The sequence below is a fragment of the Haliotis rubra genome, unplaced genomic scaffold (genome assembly GCF_003918875.1).
Source record: "Haliotis rubra isolate DU_JTF1 unplaced genomic scaffold, ASM391887v1 Scf1400, whole genome shotgun sequence".
Classification (NCBI taxonomy): domain Eukaryota; kingdom Metazoa; phylum Mollusca; class Gastropoda; order Lepetellida; family Haliotidae; genus Haliotis; species Haliotis rubra.
Window position 1 is genome coordinate 133,602 of NW_025765338.1, and position 15,501 is coordinate 149,102.

Here is a 15,501-nt window from a genome sequence, read left to right on the forward strand (position 1 = left end):
CTGCGTCAGTCTGTGTCACGAATCTACCTCAGCCCTGAAACATATACTCTCCCAAAAAAGAAACGCATATAGGAATTTCAACTGTATTTTAATGTTTATTTTGAAACATCTTGTAGGCTTTATGAGTCAATGAAATATAGCGAAATTGCACACTGGGAATGCAGACTTATCCGTCTTTGCACCAACTCGAGGAAAGTCAGTTTGAGTGTCACATGGAGACGTGTGGTGGCGCTGAAGTCAATACCTCGTGTGACCACCGTGGGCATCCAGAACTGCACGGCATCGCCTCGGCATCGAACGAAGAAGTCTCAGAATCTCGTGTTGCCCAATCGCAGCCCACTCTGTCTGTAGTGCCTGTGCGAGTTGCTGAAGTGTCTGGGGCTGAGGGTTACGGCGTCGCACCCGTCTGTCCAGGGCATCCCACAGATGTTCGATCGGGTTTAAGTCCGGTGATCTTCAGGGCCAGGGGAGCACATTGATGTTGTGGTTCTGGAGGAAGTCTCTAGTGTGACGTGCTGTGTGGGGCCTGGCATTGTCCTGTTGAAACAACTTCCTCTGGCGATCAATGATTGGAAGGAGGTGTGGGCGTAGGATTTCGTCACAGTACCGTTGAGCTGTCAGGTTGCCCTGGATCATCACCAAATCACTTCTCCTACGGCAGGTGATCGCTCCCCACATTCCCGGCCGAATCTGTCCACCTGGGGAACGCAAGCGTCGGCGAAACGTTCACGTCGACGTCTGTACACCCACATTCTTCCATCGCGTCGTTCCAATAGAAATCGTGATTCATCACTGAACGAGATTCTACGCCAATTCGGTAGGTTCCAGGCCTGGACGCTGGTGCACCATTGAACTCGATGTCGACGATGTTGTTGTCGAAGCACAGGGCCAAAATAAGGTCTTCTGGCACGTAAACCAGCCTCTCTCAACCTGTTCCTGACGGTCTGTGCAGAAAGCCTCCTCAATCCGGGTATTTGTCGAGCGATACTGGTCGCCGTAGCTGTTCGATGACGCTGGTGATGTACCCGAATGTAGCGATCCTGCGCCGCAGTGGTCGCTCGAGGTCGCCCACTACGAGGGGCATCTGCTACCGCATTCTGCAGGCGATATCTCTCCCAGAGCCGTGAAATGGTGCTTTGGTGATCATTCATGCGTCGGGCAACGGCACGTTGAGACTGGCCAGCTTCAAGCAAACCAATGGCGATATGACGGTTACCTTCACTTAGACGTAGCATTTTGCGTTCGTCAACAATATTCCAAATACAGTGAATAATCGACAGACAGCGATCAACCTTTAATAAACATCATTGAGACTATCTGATCCCCAACTTTCACGTGCATTGCATGTGAAATGTGTATTCTGTGACACTACACGCCGAAATTGAAAATCATGATGTTAAATAAGTCGTGGGAATGTTAACATTACTATATATATGTTGGAATTGCCCATCAGATGAGACCAAATGACACCCCCCCCCACCCCACCCACCCCTCAACAACCCCCACCACCCTCTCACACACCCTCTCCCCACCACCCCACCCCAAAAGCAATTCATATAAATTCTAATAAAGTATAGGGGATATGTTCTAGCTTACCAGCAGCTGCAGGAACATACACCACTGATTGCAAAGAAAGTAAATGATTTTTATGGCATTAACATTTCAAGCGCTGTATCAAATATAGGCAGGTATCAAACCCCCTTACACAACATGAGCTGTAGGTGGTCACACTGCTTCCCAGTCTGTCAGTCTGTCATCAGCACATTATGGGGCCGAAACAAACAAACACGTGATGTCGATGATCAACTCTGCTCTGAACCTCTGAGGGCAACAAATCCAGCCCGAGATTAGTCAGTTTATGCTGGTTGTCAGACAGATGATATATCAGACACAAGTAGTCATTGTGCTTTGAAGTATGAAAGCATATTATCAGATTGTATTTAACTCATCTTATCGCCTTAATCTTAAGCACAATTTTTGGTTATCCATGCCTGGCCAGCGGAATGATAGAATCGACCCATTAGGGTAGAGTAAGAGTGGAAGTGCTGTGCTGGGACAAAAGAAAGGTTCCTTGCGTCAGTACCTCCAACCTCCAAACTTAGGCTGATGGTACGGCAAACATGTTCCCGCTTCTGAGAATGTGGTGCTTGAGACACAGGCTACAGACATTGGTAGCCGTGAAAGAACCGCGCACCATAGTTTGTGTTTCAGGTTCTGCATTTCCCGAAGGTGGAAAATAAGATAGCTAACAAATGAGGCGTTAATAGACAGACGGTTGTGGAAAGAGACGTGCATGGATAGATGACTGATGACAGAGACGTACATGGGTAGATAGTTGATGACAGACGCGCTCGTGGAAACCGTGAAAATCCGCACGTGGATAGTTTATGACAGAGACGTTCATAAATATACTTCCCATCAAAAGTGGGGCGATGGGGGTAGCCAAGTGGTTAAAGCGTTCGCTCATCACGCCGAAGATCAGGGTTTCATACCCAACATGTGTGAAGCCCATCTCTGGTGTCCCCCGCCGTAATGTTGCTGGAATATTGCCAAAAGCACCGTAAAACTATACTCACTCACTCTCATCAAAAGTTTAGAATCACTGGTGTAAATATAGCCACTTGCTTCAGGCAACTGTTCTAAACTGCATTTTGAAGATATTCGATACTGTTTAAAGGTACTGTATACACATAAACTGATGTATTGTAAAACAAATTCTTAACGTTGAAATGACTATTGTCATGAGTTCAAGAAAGGATAAAACTCAGTGGTGACAGAGACGTACGTGGATAGATGGCTGATGACAGAGACGTACGGGGATAGATGGGTGAAGAAAGAGACGAACATGGATAGATGGCTGGTGACAGAAACGTACATGGAGAGATGGCTGGTGAGAGAGACATACGTGGATAGATGGCTGAAGAAAGAGACGCGCATGGATAGACGGCTGGTGACAGAGACGTACATGGATAGATGGCTGGTGAGAGAGACATACGTTGATAGATGGCTGAAGAAAGAGACGAACATGGATAGATGGCTGGTGACAGAGATGCGCAGGGATAGATGGCTGGTGACAGAGACGCACATGGATAGATGGCTGGTGACAGAGACGCACATAGATACATGGCTGGTGACAGAGAAGCGCATGGATAGATGGCTGGTGACAGAGACGCGCAGGGATAGATGGCTGGTGACAGAGACGTACATGGATAGATGGCTGGTGACAGAGACGCACATGGATAGATGGCTGAAGAAAGAGACGCACATGGATAGATGGCTGGTGACAGAGACGCACATGGATAGATGGCTGGTGACAGAGATGCGCATGGATAGATGGCTGGTGACAGAGACGCGCATGGATAGATGGCTGGTGACAGAGACGCACATGGATAGATGGCTGGTAACAGAGATGCGCATGGATAGATGGCTGGTGACAGAGACGCACATGGATAGATGGCTGGTGACAGACGCGCATGGATAGATGGCTGGTGACAGAGATGCGCATGGATAGATGGCTGGTGACAGAGACGCACATGGATAGATGGCTGAAGAAAGAGACCAGTCACATCAGCATTGTTTCAGCCATATCGTGATATAAGTAAAGGTACATGCTATAGTAGAGTATGGTAATACCATTCTGTCTCCCAATAGTACACATAGCTGAGTCACTCAAGCAAACCACACGGGGCTGTGGGCTAAGTTAGAAATTCGTGACTCAGGTATACACTTCCTGGTCCGCCAGTTACCATGTTTTTCTGCTTATGCATTGCCAAGCAGGCTCAGAGATCCCTTGTAGCTTTGTAATTGACAGGTATCCTATTTCTTAAAGCCTGGTTTGTGGCAGTTGCCTTCGACCCTGTTTGTACCCGACAATGTACGGTTGGCCCATTACAAGGATATACACCAATTCGCTGGGGCTCAACAGTGAGCCAGGATTGTAGTGGGATAAAATCTTTATTTAGAAACTTCACAGATGTGTGTCAGACTAACCTCTAACTATAGAGGATACTCTCTGAGTGTAGGCATTTCTTATGTGTGGGACACAAGAAAAACACGTCACATAACCTTATACTGTTAGAGTGTAGGGATTCCTTCTGTGAGTGTCATCGGTAAATGTTGATCATCAACACCATCTTTCATCAGTACATGTTGATTATCCACGTGATCTTCTCATCTGTAAATATTGATTATCCACACTATCTTGTCATCAGTAAATGTTGATCATCCACACCATCTTGTGTTCAGTAAATGTTGATCATCCACACCATCTTGTGTTCAGTAAATGTTGATCATCTACACCATCTTCTGTTAAGCAAATGTTAATAATCTACACTATCTTCTCATCAGTAAATGTTGATATTCTACACCATCTTCTCATCAGTAAATGCTGAACATAAACATCATCTTGTGTTCAGTAAATGTTGACCGTTCACACCATCTTGTCATCAGTACATGTTGAGCATCCACGTTATCTTGTCATCAGTAAATGTTGATCATCCACAATATCTTGTCATCAGTAAATGTTGAGCATCCACGTTATCTTGTCAGCAGTAAATGTTGATCATCCACATCATCTTGTCATCAGTAAATATTGATTATCCTCAATATCTTGTTATCAGTAAATGTTGATCATCCACACCATCTTGTTATCAGTAAATGTTGATCATCCACACCATCTTGTCATCAGTAAATGTTGATTATCCACAATATCTTGTAATCAGTAAATGTTGATCATCCACACCATCTTGTTATCAGTAAATGTTGATCATACACACCATCTTGTCTTCAGTAAATGTTGATCATACACACCATGTTGTAATCTGTAAATGTTGGTTTTGCATAAGATATATTTTGGCATATATTTGATTGTTAACATATTGTTGGGAGAGTACATGAGAGGGGACAGGTGCTGTGTTGAGATGAGGTATGAGATGGTGTCTACGAGGTGGAAACAATAACCGAATAATAGATATAATGGACTGAATGCACTTCTGAGGCAGAGATTTCCTCATACTCTGTCAAATTTCAATATTTATTATAAGATATATAGGCACTCCCTCTCTGAATTGGTAATTCAGTATAATAAATATGAACGGATTTGCCTTCACATACTTTCCTCATTAAACATAATAAATCTGCAGAGACGTCTGTTTCGGAGGAAAGGATGCATTGATACTGGAGTGTCGCTCGTAAACTGTAGTGATCACATAGTGTCTTCCTCTGAATCTTAATGGCTGGTATTCTGTTATCTCTGAATTATAGTTATAATGCCGATACATTGTCGTTTCCACATTGTAGCCATCTAAACATCTCCGGAGTCAAGTTGACAAACACGGTCACCCAATGAACTGATTTATGACCTGGGCTCTTTGTACTAGACCACACGCCACAAGGAGGTGGATGAATTGGGTTTTCCACCGCTTTTTTCAATATTACAGCAACATCACGGTGGGGGACACCAGAAGTGGGTTTCACAGTTTGTACCCATGTTGAGAATCGAACCGGGTCGTCGGCGTGACAAGGGAACACTTTAACCACTAGGTTACCCCACCGCCCAACACACCACTACGGAGAAATCAATTTAATGACGGATGTGTTACTGTTGCTGATATACTATATACAGACAGACAGACAGACAGACAGACAGAGTTTATTAATGTCTCATCACATTACATAGTTAAAATATATACACAGAAAAACAATGACAATAAATATGTAATGAGCCACTCTAATAGAGTTATGAGAGACATAAAATGATTACGGTATATACACATGACTAAAAAACACATGAAATAAAAAGCTGTACGATAAAATGTAGGCAAATAAAGATAAAAAGTAGTAAAAATGGATAAAATATTAAAACAAGTTTACATTCACAAATAAAAGGATATTACTACTGCACATATAAACAATTCCTTCTCGTAGCGAGAATACAATGGCAGGTTTTGACAGCTAAAAACACTTAAAAAGGGGGTGGGCAAGATATACTATAGATGACTGTATATTGTTGTTGCTGATATACTATAGATGGCTGTTTATTGTTGTTGCTGATATAATATAGATGACTGTTTATTGTTGTTGCTGATATACTATAGATGACTTTATTGTTGTTGCTGATACACTATAGGTGGCTGTATATTGTTGTTGCTGATATACTATAGATGACTGTATATTGTTGTTGCTGATATACTATAGACGACTGTTTATTGTTGTGGCTGATATACTATAGATGACTGTTGATTGTTGTTGCTGATATACTATAGATGACTGTTTATTGTTGTGGCTGATATACTATAGATGACTGTTTATTGTTGTTGCTGATATACTATAGGTTGCTATATATTGTTGTTGCTGATATACTATAGATGACTGTATATTGTTGTGGCTCATATACTATAGATGACTGTTTATTGTTGTTGCTGATATACTATAGGTGGCTATATATTGTTGTTGCTGATATACTATAGATGACTGTATATTGTTGTTGCTGATATACTATAGACGACTGTTTATTGTTGCTGCTGATATACTATAGGTGGCTGTATATTGTTGTTGCTGATATACTATAGATGATTGCATATTGTTGTTGATGATATACTATAGATGACTCTATATTGTTGTTGTTGATATACTATAGATGACTGTATATTGTTGTTGCTGATATCCTATAGATGACTGTATATTGTTGTTGCTAATATCCTATAGATGACTGTTTATTGTTGTTGCTGATATGCTATAGATGGCTGTATATTGTTGTTGCAAATATGCTATAGATGGCCGTATATTTTTGTTGCTGATGTACTATAGATGACTGTATATTGTTGTTGCTGATTTATTCTATAGATGACTGCTTATTGTTGTTGCTGATATACTATAGATGGCGGTTTATTGTTGCTGCTGATATACTATAGATGACTGCTTATTGTTGTTGCTGATATACTATAGATGGCTGTATGTTGTTGTTGCTCATATACTATAGATGGCTGTATATTGTTGTTGCTGATATACTATAGATGGCTGTATATTGTTGTTGCTGATATACTATAGCTGACTGTATATTGTTGTTGCTGATATACTATAGATGACTGCTTATTGTTGTTGCTGATATACTATAGATGGCGGTTTATTGTTGCTGCTGATATACTATAGATGACTGCTTATTGTTGTTGCTGATATACTATAGATGGCTGTATGTTGTTGTTGCTCATATACTATAGATGGCTGTATATTGTTGTTGCTGATATACTATAGATGGCTGTATATTGTTGTTGCTGATATACTATAGCTGACTGTATATTGTTGTTGCTGATATACTATAGATGACTGCTTATTGTTGTTGCTGATATACTATAGATGGCTGTATATTGTTGTTGCTGATATACTATAGATTATTGTTTATTGGTGTTGCTGATATACTATAGATTACTGTTTATTGTTGTTGCTGACATACTATAGATGGCTGTATATTGTTGTTGCTGATATACTATAGATGACTGTATATTGTTCTTGCTGATATAGTTAGTTGTTGATGTATTAAAATGTTTACATTGTTACTGTTGATATTGTAAGCGTTTGCATAATGTTGATATTTTGAACGTTGTTGAAACATTAAATATTAGGAAATGTGTGATCTGATATACACGATGCTATAATGTTATCTTTGACACAGTACAATCCTTCTGACAAGTGAATTGGCCGCACAGAAAACATGGTTTGAGTTACATGTAGATTTATGTGGCACATCTTCATCACACGAGGAAGGTGCAATCCTTGACATAGTGTCAGATGACGTCACATGGGCATCAAATACTGTGAACAGATTTTGATTCCAGCGTGAATTTCACTTTTTGTTTATTTGCCCTACCTTGGCCCAAGAAAGGAAAACGATATATCAAGAATTAGCTCTGTAGAAACACGAACATACACACGATGAACCAGTTTTTACTCTAACTAACTGACTGACTGACTGACTGAGTTTCGTTTTACGCCGCTTTTAGCAATATTCCAGCAATATCACGGCGGGGGACACCAGAAATGGGTTTCACACATTATGCCCATGTGGGGAATCGAACCCGGGTCTTCGGCGTGACGAGCCAACGCTTTAACCACTAGGCTACCCCACCGCCCCTTTTATTCTAACAAAATAAGAACAATAAATTAGAAAATTAGGAATATTTTGCAAACTAATAAGGGTTCATTTTAACGCCACCACAAAAGATAATAATAACCCATTAGAGTAACATTGTTCATATAACTGGTTAAATACATGTAAAGACGTAGTTTATTCTTGCAACCACGCGATATGTATACATTACCATGTTGTGTACCATACATGTACACAATCATGTTAGCGTGTACCTCTAATGTTGCAGAACCCGGGCGGGGTGTAATTAACGATCAGTTCAGAAGTTCAGTTCAGTTTTAGTGAATATACATGTACACGCAGTGTTAGAATAATACATCAGCTCAATCTGTGTACACGACGTATTCAATTAATTATATCAGATGATCCCATGTATGCATTCACCATCAGTTGTACAAGCGGCTGATCTGTTATTAGCCGAAACCCAAGCTGTATATGTAGGTTTAAATTACAAACCGGTTTAACTACATGCTTCTCTAAACAGGAGGGAAATTCCCTTCATTGTCCCTGTCATATGACAACACGACAACCTACCAGGCTGCAAACACAACACGCCAAGCGTGCAAATACTGTAGGGTCTTCATTTGCTCGGTGGCATATATATACATTGAGTACAGTGAGCAGATTTCAATCGGTATTTGTAACCAGAGTTACCTGTGTATATGTGGCTACACACATAACTATACGCTTTCAAATTGTGGTATATGTTAATATGTCATTGAGGTTTAATTAACTCTAGTTTACGGCATAACATTTAAAGACGTTTTACAGTTGTCTATGGTGTGTTATCTAAGTTATATGTAAATGCTCTGTTGTGCATTGTGGTAGGGTAGGTTGTCTCTGGTAATCTTTGTTAGTTACATTTAGGTTCCCTGTGGAGTTTTGTGTTAGTTACATTTAGGTTCCCTGTGGAGCATTGTGTTAGTAACATGCAGGTTCTCTGTGGAATATTGTACTAGTTACATGCAGGTTCCCTGTGGTGTATTGTGTTAGTTATATGCATGTTCCCCTTTAAGTATTGTGTTAGTTACATGCATGTTCTCTGTGGACAATTGTGTTAGTTACACGTAGGTTCTCTGTGGAATGTTGTGTTAGTTACATACAGGTCCTCTTTGGAGCATTGTGTTACTTACATGCAGGTTCTCTGTGGAGTATTGTGTTAGTTACATGCAGGTTCTCTGTGGAATATTGCGTTAGTTACATACAGGTCCTCTTCGGAGTATTGTGTTGGTTACATGCAGGTTCTCTCTGGAGTATTGTGTTACTTACATGCAGGTTCTCTGGAGAGCATTGTGTTAGTTACATGTAGGTTCTCTGTTGAGTATTGTGTTAGTCACATGCAGGTTCCCTGTGGAGTATTGTGTTAGTTACATGCAGGTTCTCTGTGGAGTATTGTGTTAGTTACATGCAGGTTCCCTGTGGAGTATTGTGTTAGTTACATGCAGGTTCTCTGTTGATTATTGTGTTAGTTACATTTAGGTTCCCTGTGGTGTATTATGTTAGTTACAAGCAGGTTCTCTGTGGAGTATTGTGTTAGTTACATGCATGTTCTCTGTTGAGTATTGTGTTAGTTACATGCATGTTCTCTGTTGAGTATTGTGTTAGTTACATTTAGGTTCCCTGTGGAGTATTGTGTTAGTTACATGCAGGTTCTCTGTGGAATATTGTGTTAGTTACGTACAGGTCCTCTTTGGAGTATTGTGTTGGTTATGCAGGTTTTCTGGAGAGCATTGTGTTAGTTAGATGTAGGTTCTCTGTTGCGTATTGTGTTAGTTACATTTAGGTTCCCTGTGGAGTATTGTGTTAGTTACATGCAGGTTCTCTGTTGAGCATTGTGTTCGTTATATGCAGGTTCTCTGTTGAGCATTGTGCTAGTCACATGCAGGTTCTCTGTGGAGCATTGTGTTAGTTACATGCAGGTTCTCTCTGGAGTATTGTGTTCGTTACATGCAGGTTCTAAGTGGAGCATTGTGTTAGTTACATGCAGGTTCTCTGTGGAGCATTGTGTTAGTTACATGCAGGTTCCCTGTGGAGCATTGTGTTAGTTACATGTAGGTTCTATGTGGAGTATTGTGTTAGTTTCATGTAGGATCTCTGTTGAGTATTATGTTAGCTACATGTAGGTCCTATGTGGAGTATTGTGTTAGTTAAATGCAGGTTCTCTGTGGCGTAGTGTGTAAGTTACATGTAGGTTCTATGTGGAGCATTGCGTTAGTTACATGCAGGTTCTCTGTGGATTATTGTGTTAGTTACGTTCAGATTCTCAGCGGAACATTGTTAGTTACATATAGGTTCTCTTTGGAGCATTGTGTTAGTTACATGTAGGATCTCGGTGGAGTATTGTGTTAGTCAAATGCAGGTTCTATGTGGCGTATTGTGTTAGTTAAATGCAGGTTCTCTGTGGCGTATTGTGTTAGTTAAATGCAGGTTCTCTGTGGTGTATTGTGTTAGTTACATGCAGATTCTCTGTGGAGTATTGTGTTAGTTAAATGCAGGTTCTTTGTTGCGTATTGGGTTAGTTAAATGCAGGTTCTCTGTTGCGTATTGTGTTAGTTACATGCAGGTTCTCTGTGGCGTATTGTGTTAGTTACATGCAGTTTCTCTGTGGATTATTGTGTTAGTTACGTTCAGATTCTCTGCGGAACATTGTTAGTTAAATATAGGTTCTCTTTGGAGCATTGTGTTAGTTACATGTAGGTTCTCTGTTGAGTATGGTTTAGTTACATGCAGGATCTCTGTAGACTATTGTATTAGCTACAAATAAGCTCTCTGTGGAGCATTGTTGTAGTAACTAAGATCTCTTTGGAGCATTTTTTTAATTGAATACAATCTCTCTCTGTGAAGTAGTGCTTTAGTTACTTTGTTTCTCAGTGACGCTCTACTGACTCGGTAGGATTTATGCCACGAGGTTAATGTCACCCGCTACCAGCTCTTGGGTTTCTCTCAAATCGTATTGGAGCGTGACAACTTGTATGTCACAGTATTTGTTTCTGTATTGGCACACTTTGTGATGTAAGCTTATACGGACATGTGGCCCTTACGTACAAGTGATAGACATCTATCAGGAGTAAATGTCTGGTCGATATCGACCTAGTTTATTCCCTCGTTAAGCGTCATAGTATGTACTAGTATACACCTTCACAGCGGAACATAAAATTCATTTGATGACACTTGAATATCATAAGAAAAAATGCCGAGCTATGTAGAGAGAATGTTTAAGCCAATTTCACTGCACGCTGTGTAATTGGGTCTATGGATTGTGTCGACAGCGGGGTCCTATTAAAAGGTACAAATAATTCAACGACATAACTCTTCATGGTTGCTCAACCGTCCCTTACAAAACTGAGTCTCTGCTGATTTGATATTGCACTATTGTACAGAACTATCACCAAATAGATTGTAATTAATGTCTTACATTATAGGTTCATTTAAAACCGAATGACTTCAACATGTGTCTTGACATGCTTCACAAGGTGATCATCGGAGTAAACTATATCTGCACACTTGCACAACAATATGTGGTGTCGATAACCTGAATTTCTTATTTCGTCAGGACAATACCACGATTTTACTGGTAACAGTGGTACTATCATCATAGTCATCGTCATTGATATCATTGTCCTTGTGACGCGATAAAAATCACCTATGTTACACGTGACGTCTCCCCATGGTGCCAGTATACGGTTCACTATGGCAAGAAGAACTGATTCGTGATTTCAAGACATGATTCAGCATGGAGAAAAGATATGACTGACCATGACAGCAAGATATGATTCACCTTAGTCACAAGAAACCTTGCAGCATGGAGAAAAGATATGACTGACCATGACAGCAAGATATGATTCACCTTAGTCACAAGAAACCATGCAGCATGGAGAAAAGATATGACTGACCATGACAGCAAGATATGATTCACCTTAGTCACAAGAAACCATGCAGCATGGAGAAAAGATATGACTGACCATGACAGCAAGATATGATTCACCTTAGTCACAAGAAACCATGCAGCATGGAGAAAAGATATGAAAGACCATGACAGAAAGATAGGATTCACCTTAGTCACAAGAAACCATGCAGCATGGAGAAAAGATATGAAAGACCATGACAACAAAATATGATTCAACTTGATGACGAGATGTGATTCCCTGTGGAGGTAAAATACGACTCACCGAGGTAACACAATGTTCCAAGCATCAAGATGATCCTGCATGTTGAGAGACACTGATATAACAAGAAATGCTTTGGAACTGTGGCAAGAGGTGGGATTGTAAGTGACTGGATGAGTGAGTATTGTTTTACGCCGCTTGTAACAATATTCCAGCAATATCACGACGGGAGACACCAGAAATGGGCGTCAAACATGGTATCCATGTGACCAATCGAACCCGGGTCTTCAGCATGACGAGCGAACGCTTTAACCACTAGGCTACCCTACCACCCCTTGAGAGACGAGAAAAGTCTATAACCACTAGGTTACACTCCGCGTCTGACAAAATAAAGCCCTCAGTCAAGACACGATTACCACGTACAGGCTTGTCATGAATTTTAACATCCAGATTTCGTGTAGCGGGATTCTTGACACAAAGTAAAAATAATCTTCATTTGATAAACACATTACGATTTAATTCTGGGACCCTCATTCCTACACACTCAAAATGCCTAGCCATCGTGTACCCGCCTAATATACCCTATAGTATTTTCCTCTTGTTTGTCAGGAAAAAATATATTAGAAATCCTCAGAACAAAGAAGGAACAGAAACGTGTCGCTGCACGAGGAAAGTGATAAGAGTTACATAGATAACGTGTAAGGAAATAGTAAATGTATACATTTGTGGGTTCGTGATGTGTTTTCCTAACCATCATTTCGCGAAAACATCAAAGGTTCTCTCGGAAAGTGTACATTTATACAGATGAATAAGAACATTTCAGACAGGATAAAGCTTAGGTGTGCATTTAATTAATGTTGTTTAGTGATGTCATTCGCACTAATTGTGTAGAGTTGGATGAGTCACGGGAGATTCTAAGTATACAAACATCTTTAAACATTTGTCAATCATGGTTTGGTTGCAGACTTAAATGAATACATATTCTTATGGTGTGTGGTCCTGTGCATAGAGCCCAGGTCACTAATCTGGTCGCGAACAGTCCTTGGATGGGTGACCGTGTTTGGCAGTTTGACTCTTGAGAATTTCCACTCTCCTACCCAGAGTTCCATGCGGCAAGCCAGCATGGTACCTCTGCCACAGGCCAGAAAAATGTGACGATTCGTCACATCTTGCAATGTCCATTCAATATAATGTACAAATTTCTTTTACTCTTTTATTTTTGCCGAGTCTACACATCTAACTAAACACCTTTAATAGAATGGTTTAGTTTCACTGAGAACATATCCAAAAACATATAACACTATTTCGATTTGCGTAGCGATTCTTTGTTTACATAGGTTGTACGGCTCCACGTGCTGTCATAGAAGCTGATGGAGAGCAAACGATGCAGCCAGTTTGATATCTAAATATGTACTGTCATAGACCTTACTGTCGCAGTTGTGGAAGAATATATATGTCACAATGTAAAACAATATGAAGAGAGCGCCGAAAAGCTATCGTGAGTCCAGTCTCTTCTTATTATGAATATGCGCGTTTGCTTACAAACAAGAGAAAAGTCCGGTCACGTGATATGCAAATTAGACTGTGGCAGTGATGTTATGTTAGTCATCGCTGTGCCGAGAATGTGTGGAGAATTTCGTGGACTTCAGTCCTGCCCCACAACAAAGCACAAGTGACAAATGTGGCCGTACTTTAGGCAAATGAGCTTGCTCATGAATTGCCTCTGTTCTCCCAGCAGTAAATGGGTACCCGGTGGAATAAGTCATTATTTATTTATTATTATACGTGCGTGGGTACGGACGCTTTATAAATGACCATTATCATTACCATATACTATTTCCCTTTCGTTTCCATGTACTGTGTGATGTATCAAGACCTTTAAGGTTTAGTCTTCATTTTTGACCTGAATCTCCCATCATTGCTGGTCTTCTTGTTCTACAATTACGCCTCTATAGTTACACCGGTTCGGTCCCTGTCCGAGTCCAATCCAAAGACTTTAAAGGAAGGTAGATGCTGATTCCTGCTCATGAGTGGAGGTAAACTGATGTATCTCATTGGGTTCTGTCACACATAAATCCACACAAACACACACCTACCAAAATACGGAGACACACAAACACACAAACAAACAAACACACACACACACACACACACACACACACACACACACGTGCTGCATACATCAAATCTCCTTGAGGCATTGAAATAGCTCGACGTGTCTCGGATTCGACACATCCAGTAGGTCTTCATTACTATCTGACAACAGAAAGTAAACGAAAGAATATTATATCAGAAGTATCCATCCTATCGCGGCATCGTATCGTGTACTGGCAATTAAAATCGATACGCATGCGAACTTTTATATTTTTTTAGTTAGTTGAGGTTTTCAATTCACTTCGATTAAACAGTACATTTTAACGCAGTTGCGCTTTAAATTGAGTAAACTGTTAGAGACAATCGTGGATTGGGCACATTCATTTCGACACATCCGTGATAAAATAATGTTAAAAATAGTACGACTGTTGCGAGATGGATATATAAGAATAATCACCTAGAGGAAACTGTGAGTGACATGGCGTCATGTACAAGAGTCCTTTAACGTTTTAGCAGGAAGAAAACTCTTGACATTTTATTGCAGAATTTTATTGCTTACATCTCACTTGTATAAAACGGTCTATATAAATGTCTTACATAATATATGATGCAATGAATACAAGCGACCAATCGTCGAACGATTTATGAGAGATGATTTAAAAACCGTAAAAATATAAAATGCTACTATGCTGTTAAAACCACAAAACCAAAATTTTAAAATGATATAAAAGGTTATTTGTACATGGAACAACGCCTGTGCTCTAGAATGTTAATACAGGCTAAACAAAAGGTAAAACAAACACACGTAAATATACAGGTAAGTTGCTGTAAAATGGGAAAAAATCAATGACACACCATTTTGAAAGACACTGTTCTAAAAGATCCTTTCGTAGATTATAAAATAATGGGCAAGACAGTAAAACATGTGCTTCATCTTCAACACAGTCCGGGCAGTTAAAACACAGTCGTTTTTTCTACTGGGATGCGCTCATATCCTCTGTGCGTAAAGGGACGACACCAAATTGGAATTTTGCTAGTGCGCTTCCTTGCTTTCTTGTTTAGTTAACATAGTTGACATATTTCCCCACATTCACAATGCTTCTTAATAGTAACATAAGTCCTGAGCTTTCGATAATTTCCTCTCTTCAGTGTATCTTC